This window comes from Schistocerca piceifrons, chromosome 2 (genome assembly GCF_021461385.2).
Source record: "Schistocerca piceifrons isolate TAMUIC-IGC-003096 chromosome 2, iqSchPice1.1, whole genome shotgun sequence".
Classification (NCBI taxonomy): domain Eukaryota; kingdom Metazoa; phylum Arthropoda; class Insecta; order Orthoptera; family Acrididae; genus Schistocerca; species Schistocerca piceifrons.
The window spans coordinates 213,959,492-213,972,922 of record NC_060139.1 but is presented as its reverse complement, the minus strand read 5'-3'; positions in this window follow the sequence as shown (position 1 = coordinate 213,972,922).

The window sequence follows — 13,431 nt, the reverse complement described above, 5'->3', positions numbered from 1 at the left end:
CCTCTCATTGAAGTAACTCAGCAGATGTATACTGTCATATTTTGTAAATAAGGGTGGTGTCAGATAGGAAAGAGTGACTGGAGGCAGAGGGAGAGAAAGAGAGAGGGAGAGAGAGAGTGGAAGGAGTGATTGGTTGAGAGCAAACTTTGCAAAGCAGGGGGTTCTTAAGATTATAATTGTTACATGCTGTAAGTGGCTAGAGGTTGGGGAAATACATTGGTTAATGCTTTTAAATATGCAGACAGATAGCTGTGTGTGTGTGTGTGTGTGTGTGTGTGTGTGTGTGTGTGTGTGCATTGCATATTTAATAACGGAGGCAGTTGCTGAAAACAGAGATGATACTATTATTATATTATTGTAAATATTGTCATTTGTGTCATTCAATATGGATTGATGTTGTTTTGTTTGGTGTTTGTACAATTCAATGAAATATAGTTTTTGCCTTTAGGTTGGATTGGGATGCTGATACTTATGTTGTTAACAAGGTGCTTTGTTTCATGCAGATGGCTGGCTACTGCTGAAATGTGGTATTTTTTATTTTTTGTTAGGACACTGTCGTTGATGTATAGCATATAGTTCAGCAAATTGTATGTTAATGATTAATGCTGCAGTTCCCGGTGAGCTACCGAGTTGTTTTTATTTTACGACCAATATTTCTACGGCCGACCCAGTCATCTTATTCAGTTGCTGTGAATTTTGCTGCTATGTGTACTCGCTGCCTGGTAGCACCATGTCGCAGAAACAGGACACAGTAAGGCGTGAAGGCATTTCACCAGGACAAAGATTTGTTTTCTGAACCTCAGCATTCCTCTGAAGATCGTGAAGGTTTGATAAGCTGGGAAAAGGGCTAGGAATAGGACGTTCTTGATCCATTGCAAAGAAATTAACTCGTAACACTCGTAAAATAATCGACCCAAGAATGCGAAAATATGAAAATTACCGCAGTATTATACGGGGTCCGGCAGGGACGTGTTCACTTTAGAGTACGCCATAACTTAAACGGTGGGGAGACTAGCGCATGCGCAATGGTTGATACAAATTTGTTATTGGTTACCGTTTCAGTAGCCATGGAGCGTTGGTCAATCGAACAGCGCATCTTTGCTTCGGCACCTTTGCTGCAACCGGTCATTCGGTAGTGCAGATGCAGCAAAGATATCGCAGTTGGTGGACACAGTGCTATGCCATCTCGCTCAACAATAACAAAGTGTTTCAACAACTTCAGAATGACAGGAACGGTGAGAACTGGAACGGCTTGGGGAGGTGTTCGGACAGAACAGCAGAGAACGTGGAGAAAGTCTGACAAGGTGTGGAGACCAGACCTCGCCGTTCAACAGAATAATACTCTCGCGATTTGCGCATTTCAGACAAGTCTGTTCTTCGCATTTTGCCCATTGTCTTCCAGAGTCATCCTTCTAAAATCGTGGTGGTTCAACAACTGAAGCAAAGTGACTATGCACAGTGAGCATATGTTTGCAGAAAATATGCCGAAAACCTTGGAAAATAACAATATTCTGATAATGAGTGAAGAGGCTCGTTTTCACTTATCGGATGCCATGAACAAACAAAAGTGCCGGTACTAGTCGGAAAATAATCCTCGGGAACTGTGAGGTATGGATTAGCCCGATTTGGCAACGTTAGACCCTACTTTTTCTGAACAAATGGACGCACTGTGACTGTCAACTCACAGCGTTACCTCACAATGTTGAGAGAACTTTTTATGGCTCTATTGAGAAGATAACAGACTGACCTCGATAGTGTTTAGTTTCAACAGGATGGGGCTACTTGCCTTACCACAAAACCACCAATGACTTTTCTAAAGGAACGTTTTCCAGGTCGTGTCATTTCTTTGCGTAGGGATGTGGAGTGACCACAATCTCCAGAACTTCATGTGTGCGATTATTTCTTATGGGACTACCTGAAATTTTGCGTTTGCATTGCGAAACCATGGACTCTTGAAGTTCTTTCAGAAGTCATTACTCGAGAAATTCCCCTTGTTATGCTTGAAAGGTGTACGGACAATTTTTCCACTCGTCTGTAACAACGCCTGGACAAGAACGGCCACCCCTTGGATGATGTCATTTTTTGCACCTGAATTGCAATTCATTCTTGTCTGTGTTTTACGTTTATTAAATGGCACTGTGTCTGTAACCTTTGAGAAACATAAAATTTAATTTTTTTAAAAAAATAAATGTGTTAGAACGTTTTGAAAAGTATAACACTTCCTTGCCGGACCCTGTACAATTCATCTTTTCCATTTTCCGCGTCCTTCAGGGGTCTCCAATTTTCCGAGCTCTTTTCTGAAACTTGATCCTGCGGTATCTAGTTTGGTAGCGTTCGGTTAAGCTGTTGATGCGTGTTCCATTGCTGACAGTGTAATAGCCACTAGGGGAAGCGTCCTAGCACTTGTAAAAAGCTACAAAATAAGATCAACACAACACATGCGGTAAGACCACTGGATAACAATCCACTGCTAACTTGTTCCTGGAATGGGCTCCAACCCTGCAGTTCCGCCATTAGCGGAACGAGCTACTAATGAAGCGATTTCATGCTACATGGCTGCTCAGTGGGCTTTTACGGTTAACTGCATGCAGCGTTAGACTGCCAAGGTGCAGACTCATTGTGGGTGCTGTGCGAGAACGCCGCGTCAAGAAACATCCGCAGCTGCCCTATAATTGGTTCGGGCAATCGTTTACACTGCCCTAATATATTTCCGCCAATCATTCGCTCACTTTGACGCTTAATTGGGTGATGGAAATTCTCTAAGTGGATTCTACGAGGAAGCAGTCGGCCAAGACCGTAACTTCGATGTCTCGGACGTCATGTTACACTGTAATGCTGCAATAAGAACCACGAATAACGGCGATGCCTTGCACTTTGGGTTGGAAGGGGGAGGTTACACAAAGTTTATAAGACCTCCTTCCTATGAATTATTTTTTGTATGTGTCTAAAACTTTGATGTATCGATTAAGAGTCAGAGATTTTGCGTGTAATAAAAGAAATTCAGGTCTTCATACCTTTTTAGAGAGCTGCTGGGAGAAGCCTGACTGTTTTTATTTATCTCTCTTGTTCCAATCGTCAGAATGCGAGCAACGTGGGCTGTAACTGTAAATTACTTCTGATATAAGAAATTTATTCTGAGTTACCAACGTGTTGTATCTCTATTCATCCACTAAATCTCATGTTTATGTCAATATTTATTATGTTACAAATTTCTTTTTCAGCCTTTCTCGCGGGGAAGGCGCAACACTTCGACGTGGCACCGATCCGCCGTTGGCGTGATTTTATTATTAATTTAAAATGTCAATTTTTGCTTATCGTACTAAAAGAGCCTGAAGTCATTCGCAAAAGAAGCCCGAAATCTTTTTTAGTCAATCATACAGGACAGACCGGATATCAAATCACGATATGCAATTTGGATTTTCTAAAATTCCATCTGTCCACATCCTTTGTTGCGCCACTCCCAACAACAACCTGGATAATTACAGATTTCATTGTGGTAAAATTTTTTGAAATATTTCTGTGAGCGGAGATGGAAGCCAACTCATAGGCTCTCAACATCTGAGTTATGTTGGGAACACCCTGCCGCTGTTTATTGTCAAATTATTTTATTTCAACTTGAAAGAATTTTGCCAAGAGATACGAGTAGAGCAGATTTGCGCAAAATCCGATATTTCAGAGCAATGTAGTTTGGGTTTTACCAGCTCTCAAATTTTTGGCTAATTGGCCCTATGTTGAGACCTGCCAAATCCGAAACGTGGTACTGGTTTATTGAGAGACGGTCGTCCAGTAACTAATACGGTATATCGAAATTGTAATGTTGTGCCATATAGGATAAACACATCTAAGAGACACCTACTTAGCAGTGATCACGCACTAAGTGCGTTGTCGAACACGTCAAACTACTGAAATATACGTTTCTCGTCCCACATTGGATGTCCACAGCATGCCCTTACAATAAGCGTTGCCTTTTCTGATATCTGATTGTCTGTCTTTGGAGAATAGAAACTTTAGAACGGTAGCGCACGAGGGGGTGGCTAGTAAGTCTGAGGTAGAAATTGTATGGAGAAATAAATTCGTCGTGCGGACGTGCGCTTAAGTAATAAGGATTTTAACAAGTTTGTTTGCGTGGCCATCCTCCGCAGAAAGCATATAAATATTTGTTTTGGAAATAAAATTGCCTTTTCCTGCTGTTACTTAATTAACAGCAGGAAAAGGCAGTTTTATTTATTTTATTTACGAAACAAATAAGGATTTTAATTACGTTTTAATTCAGTTTTGTGTAGTTTTTATTCAGAGTGATAAAGTGAAAGTGAATAAGAGTACACATTCCGTACGGATAGGTCTCTTGATAAATCAAAATTATATTGGAATTCTTAAAAAAACATTTCACTACTTATTGCCAGTAACCGCGCAGCCTATTAATCATTTATAGCGATATTCATTGGTTCAAATGGCTCTGAGCACTATGCGACTTAACTTCTGAGGTCATCAGTCGCCTAGAACTTAGAACTACTTAAACCAAACTAACCTAAGGACATCACACACATCCATGCCCGAGGCAGGATTCGAACCTGCGACCGTAGCGGTCGCTCGGTTCCAGACTGTAGCGCCTAGAACCGCACGGCCACTCCGGCCGGCCGCGATATTCATTACGTCATGGTAAGTATTAATTTTTTTTAAAAAAGAAAAGAGGTGGAGCCCCTCCACGCCAAAACCCGCATTATGGCCAACTCAAAATATCTACTGCCATCTCCGCATAAGGATTAGTTTGCACTAAAGTGAGGTGTCGCAGGATGTGGGTACTGCGACGTTTGCCTTCGTGTGGTTAAGGTTAGCCATTAATACGCGCTCATCTGGACGCAGATTGGGTCGAAATTCGAACAAAGGGTAGCAGTTTGAAGGGCAGAACAAAAAAATCCCAAGACAAGAGCCAAGGGAAAAAATCTCTGCGATAGTTAGGTCCGGTAGTAAGAGCAGTAGCGGATGTCTTGCTGCCTGCGTCAGGTCATGCAAGGGTAGGCTTTGTTAGCAGTGGGTATCATGCACGTCGACATCTTTGAAATTGCGCGGTGCTGTTACTCGGGGGCTGCCGCTGGATGCCGGTGATGGTCTCTCCGTCAGAGTCAGTATACCTGTGACAGATTCATCATCGGTCAAGTATTAATAACGTAGCTACGACCGGACACCTATAAAAGACGCAAGATTATTGGAAAGAATTTTATAGACGTGTACGTGAAGTGTGTAACAACATACACCGGCACAGAAAAAAACCCGCAATGCCAAGAAGGAGTTGTGCGGCATAAACGAAAGTTGGTAGCCGTGTTTCTACTTGTGAAAGGAAATGTCCATTCAGATTTCGAGCCAATCGCAAAACAGTGACGTTAGTAGCGCCTCTAATAGAGTGCAAATCAAGTTTGCTTTAAATACACGCTGTGACGGTCGTGAGCATTAGTTACCTTTGAGATTGGATGTTACGAGTTGATGTTAGTCAAGAATGCGTTTAAGGCGACAAAGACGCCGTTGTCAACACCTTACTGAGTTTGAACGAGGACGCGTAATAGGGCTACGAGAACCTGGATGCACGTTCTGCGATGCTACAGAAAGACGTGGCAGGAATGTATCCACAGTACATGATCGCTGGCAGTGGTAGTTACGATAATGTACGCTCGTAAGAAGACCGGGCTCCAGACGGTTACATGGCACTAACGAGATGAAAGACCACTGTGTGCGTCATATTACCCTGGCGCGTCGTACTGCATCTTCTAACTACCCTACCACAACAAAGGTCAAAAATTAATTATGATTGTAGTGTTGCTCACGCTGCTAAATATTGCATTTTCGGGCAACAACAAAGTTATATCATGTGGCAGGTGTCATTAGAGCACAGTTAATAAAGTCATTTCTTGAAATAATGGATAAACCAGGCACTCATCTTTTCGTGTTTCCCACGCTGGTCTCGTTGTTAACTCATGGCTCAATCGTCGAAAATCTAGGTAGTGATGATTCCAAGCTCGGATTCAAAGAGGCCTAGGTGTTATTCTGCGATATTCTAAAGTTTTATAGATGTGTTTCATAAACCATTCTTGAAGATTAAACTTTTGCAAGTTAGGACAATGGTGATGTAAAAAAGTAATCAGCACTCCGAATTTAAGTTACACTTCTTTTTCATTACTTTTGTTGCAATATCACGTAACTCGTTCCAAAACATCACTTCACAATATAAAACATCCTTGAAAATATCTTCCTCCCTGTTAAAGTTCACATTTCATAAACTGACTACAATTTGCGTCTTTTTAACATGACGACCAAAGCTTGACTCTCTAATAACCGCTTACGCGCCCAAAAATCTGAGTTTCAAGTACGTCAATGATCATAGTGACAAAAGAAAGAATACACATAAGAATAATATCATTGCAATATATACACTCCTGGAAATTGAAATAAGAACACCGTGAATTCATTTTCCCGGGAAGGGGAAACTTTATTGACACATTCCTGGGGTCAGATACATCACATGATCACACTGACAGAACCACAGGCACATAGGCACAGGCAACAGAGCATGCACAATGTCGGCACTAGTACAGTGTATATCCACCTTTCGCAGCAATGCAGGCTACTATTCTCCCATGGAGACGATCGTAGAGATGCTGGATGTAGTCCTGTGGAACGGCTTGCCATGCCATTTCCACCTGGCGCCTCAGTTGGACCAGCGTTCGTGCTGAACGTGCAGACCGCGTGAGACGACGCTTCATCCAGTCCCAAACATGCTCAATGGGGGACAGATCCGGAGATCTTGCTGGCCAGGGTAGTTGACTTACACCTTCTAGAGCACGTTGGGTGGCACGGGATACATGCGAACGTGCATTGTCCTGTTGGAACAGCAAGTTCACTTGCCGGTCTAGGAATGGTAGAACGATGTGTTCGATGACGGTTTGGATGTACCGTGCACTATTCAGTGTCCCCTCGACGATCACCAGTGGTGTACGGCCAGTGTAGGAGATCGCTCCCCACACCATGATGCCGGGTGTTGGCCCTGTGTGCCTCGGTCGTGTGCAGTCCTGATTGTGGCGCTCACCTGCACGGCGCCAAACACGCATACGACCATCATTGGCACCAAGGCAGAAGCGACTCTCATCGCTGAAGACGACACGTCTCCATTCGTCCCTCCATTCACGCCTGTCGCGACACCACTGGAGGCGGGCTGCACGATGTTGGGGCGTGAGCGGAAGACAGCCTAACGGTGTGCGGGACCGTAGCCCAGCTTCATGGAGACGGTTGCGAATGGTCCTCGCCGATACCCCAGGAGCAACAGTGTCCCTAATTTGCTGGGAAGTGGCGGTGCGGTCCCCTACGGCACTGCGTAGGATCCTACGGTCTTGGCGTGCATCCGTGCGTCGCTGCGGTCCGGTCCCAGGTCGACGGGCACGTGCACCTTCCGCCGACCACTGGCGACAACATCGATGTACTGTGGAGACCTCACGCCCCACGTGTTGAGCAATTCGGCGGTACGTCCACCCGGCCTCCCGCATGCCCACTATACGCCCTCGCTCAAAGTCCGTCAACTGCACATACGGTTCACGTCCACGCTGTCGCGGCATGCTACCAGTGTTAAAGACTGCGATGGAGCTCCGTATGCCACGGCAAACTGGCTGACACTGACGGCGGCGGTGCACCAATGCTGCGCAGCTAGCGCCATTCGACAGCCAACACCGCGGTTCCTGGTGTGTCCGCTGTGCCGTGCGTGTGATCATTGCTTGTACAGCCCTCTCGCAGTGTCCGGAGCAAGTATGGTGGGTCTGACACACCGGTGTCAATGTGTTCTTTTTTCCATTTCCAGGACTGTACATATCGATGTAACTCTACATTAATGAGTCAAATCTGAATGTTGTCACAGAAATATGTTAACTATTTTACAGAAAGACAGTAGAATATTGCTGGTATCGAGAGGTTGAGGTGAGGTGCCGTAATGGTTACGTAATTCAAGTACCATTACAATCTGCAGCAGCAGTTTGAGCAGCTGTTGGTTCCTGTGGGGCCCTGCCCACTCGTCTCGCACAGGGTGCCTAAAGGGCGCTGCGTTCTCGGAATGCTGTACAACAATTCAAGCAAATCACATTAATAGTTTTTTATTACAGTTAAGAAGATAGACAATACTTAACTTTGTATTACAAGAACGTGTCACAAGCGATGGGCGACAGGCAAACAGTCAGTGCCTTTCTCTGTATACTATGTCCACACGATCAATGGATATGGATCACTAATAACTGCTATCGTAGTGCTCTCCTAGTGCCGGTCTAGTACTGTGCGGCCGAGGCTGGCAGGAGCGGCGTTTATATTCACTTCTTGTAGAGGCCGCTCCTGTTGTGGTGCGGTCCTAGTCAGCGGGCTATTGGCTGACGTCGCATCACAGCTATCTCTGCTTTCGTGTTCTTCGTCTTCTTACCGGCGCTTGTCGATACGCCGTAACAGCACCAAAGTGACACAACGAACTGTTACAATCGGTTACTTAAAGGTCAGCTCTGAGCCAAATGGCCAGGAGCGTGCATCCCACTGACCCCTAGCCACCATTTATTTGCGACTTTAGTGGTGTCAAGCGAGAGCTCACTGGAGCGAAGGGTGGAGATATGGCCGCTATCGACAGGGGATCTCAAGTTGATTCCGTATTTCTCGATTTCCGGAAAGCTTTTGACACCGTTCCTCACAAGCGACTTCCAATCAAGCTGCGGGCCTATCGGGTAACGTCTCAGTTGTGCGACTGGATTCGTGATTCCCTGTCAGGAAGGTCGCAGTTCGTAATAACAGACGGCAAATCATCGACTAAAACTGAAGTGATATCAGGTGTTCCCCAGGGAAGCGTCCTGGGACCTCTGCTGTTCCTGATCTGTATAAATGACCTGGGTGACAATCTGAGCAGTTCTCTTAGGTTGTTCGCAGATGATACTACAATTTACTGTCTAGTAAGGTCATCGGAAGACCAGTATCAGTTGCGAAGCGATTTAGAAAAGATTGCTGTATGGTGTGGCAGGTGGCAATTGACGCTAAATAACGAAAAGTGTGAGGTGATCCACATGAGTACCAAAAGAAATCCGTTGGAATTCGATTACTCGATAAATAGTACAATTCTCAAGGCTGTCAATTCAACTACGTACCTGGGTGTTAAAATTACGAACAAAACTTCAGTTGGAAAGACCACATAGATGATATTGTGGGGAAGGCGAGCCAAAGGTTGCGTTTCATTGGCAGGTCACTTAGAAGATGCAACAAGTCCACTAAAGAGACAGCTTACACTACACTCGTTCGTCCTCTGTTAGAATATTGCTGCGGGGTGTGGAATCCTTACCAGGTTGGATTGACGGAGGACATCGAAAGGGTGCAAAAAACGGCAGCTCGTTTTGTATTATCACGTAATAGGGGAGAGAGTGTGGCAGATATGATACGCGAGTTGGGATGGAAGTCATTAAAGCAAAGACGTTTTTCGTCGCGGCGAGATCTATTTACGAAATTTCAGTCACCAACTTTCTCTTCCGAATGCGAAAATATTTTGTTGAGCCCAAGTTACATAGGTAGGAATAATAAAATAAGAGAAATCAGAGCTCGAACAGAAAGTTTTAGGTGTTCGTTTTTCCCGCGCGCTGTTCGTCGGTGGAATGGTAGAGAGATAGTATGATTGTGGTTCGATGAACCCTCTGCCAAGCACTTAAATGTGAATTGCAGAGTAATGATGTAGATGTAGATGTACTTTTTCTGATGAAAGCTAGTTCCTCCTCAGTGCGAATAAAGGCCGTGTATTGGTTATAAGGAGGCCAGTTGAAAGCCTGAACCAACCTGCCTACGTCTTAAACACACTGCACCTACACCTGGAGTTATGGTCTGGGATGCAACTTTGAATGACAGCAGGAGCACTCTCGTGGTTATCTCAGGCACCCTGACTGCAAATTTGTTCGTCAGTTTGGTGAATCGACTTGTCCTGCTGCCATTCATGAACATCGTTCAAAAGGATGTTTTCCAACAGGAAAACAGGAAAACGCTCGCCCACCGCTATTGTAGCTCCACACGCTCTGCAGAGTGTCGACATGCCACCTTGGCCTGCTCGATCACCTAATCTGCCTCCAATGCAGCACATTATCGGACGACAACTCCAGCGTCATCCACAAACAGCATTAACAGTCCGTGTATTGAGTGAGCAAGTTCAACAGGCATGGAACTCATCCCACAAATTGACACCCAGTACCTGTATAGCACAGTGCATGCACATTTGCATGCTTGCTTTCAACTTTCTGGCGATTATACCGGTTGTTAATGTACTAGCATTGTTTTTGTTGTGGCTTTCAGTCCAGAGAATGGTTTGATGCAGCTCTCCACGCTACTCTATCCTGTGCAAGCTTCTTCATCTCCCAGTACCTACTGCAACCTACATCCTTCTGAATCTACATGGTGTATTCTTCTCTTGGTCTCCTTCTACGATTTCTAACCTCCACGCTGCCCTCCAATGCTAAACTGGTGATCCCCTAATGCCTCAGAACACGTCCTACCAACCGATACCTTCTTCTAGTCAAGTTGTCACAAATTTCTCTTCTCCCCAATTCTATTCAGTACTTCCTCATTAGTTATGTGATCTACCCATCTAATCTTCAGCATTCTTCTGTAACACCACATTTCGAAAGCTTCTATTCTCTTCTTGTCTAAACTATTTGCATCCATGTTTCACTTGCATACATGGCTACGCTCCATACAAATACTTTCAGAAACGACTTCCTGACACTTAAATCTATACTCAATGTTAACATATTTCTCTTCTTCAGAAACGCTTTCCTTGCCATTGCCAGTCTACATTTTATATCCTCTCTACTTTGGCCATCATCAATTATTTTGCTCCCCAAATAGTAAAACTCATTTACTACTTTAAGTGTCTCATTTCCTTATCTAATTCCCTCAGCATCACCCGATTTAATTCGACTACATTCCATTATCCTCGTTTTGCTTTTGTTGATGTTCATCTTGTATCCTCCTCTCAAGACACTGTCCATTCCGTTCAACTGCATTACACATTTGCAATGGCTTGTGTCGCCCTTACATTAATGTGTGCCCTTGCAAAGTTAATCACATAAATATGTTACCTAGACAAATTTTCTCGAAATTTCATCACCCTACATTAAGCTTTTTTTCTTTTTTTTTTTTGGTATTGCGATATTTTTCCCTCAGCGTTATATCTCTCATATGTGGTTGCTTCACCAGGTCATGAAGAAAACCCTAGAGTAAGTCATGGAAACCCTGGTGATTGAGCTTTCATTTCGAGATACATACCGCAATGAAACCCCCCCATGAACCACGGACCTTGCCGTTGGTGGGGAGGCTTGCGTGCCTCAGCGATACAGATAGCCGTACCGTAGGTGCAACCACAACGGAGGGGTATCTGTTGAGAGGCCAGACAGACGTGTGGTTCCTGAAGAGGGGCAGCAGCCTTTTCAGTAGTTGCAAGGGCAACAGTCTGGATGATTGACTGATCTGGCCTTGTAACTATAACCAAAACGGCCTTGCTGTGCTGGTACTGCGAACGGCTGAAAGCAAGGGGAAACTACAGCCGTAATTTTTCCCGAGGGCATGCAGCTTTACTGTATGATTACATGATGATGGCGTCCTCTTGGGTAAAATATTCCGGAGGTAAAATAGTCCCCCATTCGGATCTCCGGGCGGGGACTACTCAAGACGATGTCGTTATCAGGAGAAAGAAAACTGGCGTTCTACGGATCGGAGCGTGGAATGTCAGATCCCTTAATCGGGCAGGTAGGTTAGAAAATTTAAAAAGGGAAATGGATAGGTTGAAGTTAGATATAGTGGGAATTAGTGAAGTTCGGTGGCAGGAGGAACAAGACTTCTGGTCAGGTGACTACAGGGTTATAAACACAAAATCAAATAGGGGTAATGCAGGAGTAGGTTTAATAATGAATAGGAAAATAGGAATGCGGGTAAGCTACTACAAACAGCATAGTGAACGCATTATTGTGGCCAAGATAGATACGAAGCCCACACCTACTACAGTAGTACAAGTTTATATGCCAACTAGCTCTGCAGATGACGAAGAAATTGAAGAAATGTATGATGAAATAAAAGAAATTATTCAGATTGTGAAGGGAGACGAAAATTTAATAGTCATGGGTGACTGGAATTCGAGTGTAGGAAAAGGGAGAGAAGGAAACATAGTAGGTGAATATGGACTGGGGGACAGAAATGAAAGAGGAAGCCGCCTTGTAGAATTTTGCACAGAGCACAACATAATCATAACTAACACTTGGTTTAAGAATCATGAAAGAAGGTTGTATACATGGAAGAACCCTGGAGATACTAAAAGGTATCAGATAGATTATATAATGGTAAGACAGAGATTTAGGAACCAGGTTTTAAATTGTAAGACATTTCCAGGGGCAGATGTGGACTCTGACCACAATCTATTGGTTATGACCTGTAGATTAAAACTGAAGAAACTGCAAAAAGGTGGGAATTTAAGGAGATGGGACCTGGATAAACTAAAAGAACCAGAGGTTGTACAGAGATTCAGGGAGAGCATAAGGGAGCAATTGACAGGAATGGGGGAAATAAATACAGTAGAAGAAGAATGGGTAGCTTTGAGGGATGAAGTAGTGAAGGCAGCAGAGGATCAAGTAGGTAAAAAGACGAGGGCTAGTAGAAATCCTTGGGTAACAGAAGAAATATTGAATTTAATTGATGAAAGGAGAAAATATAAAAATGCAGTAACTGAAACAGGCAAAAAGGAATACAAACGTCTCAAAAATGAAATCGACAGAAAGTGCAAAATGGCTAAGCAGAGATGGCTAGAGGACAAATGTAAGGATGTAGAGGCATATCTCACTAGGGGTAAGATAGATACCGCCTACAGGAAAATTAAAGAGACCTTTGGAGATAAGAGAACGACTTGTATGAATATCAAGAGCTCAGATGGAAACCCAGTTCTAAGCAAAGAAAGGAAAGCAGAAAGGTGGAAGGAGTATATAGAGGGTCTATACAAGGGCGATGTACTTGAGGACAATATTATGGAAATGGAAGAGGATGTAGATGAAGATGAAATGGGAGATATGATACTGCGTGAAGAGTTTGACAGAGCACTGAAAGACCTGAGTCGAAACAAGGCCCCCGGAGTAGACAACATTCCATTGGAACTACTGACGGCCGTGGGAGAGCCAGTCCTGACAAAACTCTACCATCTGGTGAGCAAGATGTATGAAACAGGCGAAATACCCTCAGATTTTAAGAAGAATATAATAATTCCAATCCCAAAGAAAGCAGGTGTTGACAGATGTGAAAATTATCGAACTATCAGCTTAATAAGTCACAGCTGCAAAATACTAACACGAATTCTGTACAGACGAATGGAAAAAGTAGTAGAAGCCAACCTCGGGGAAGATCAGTTTG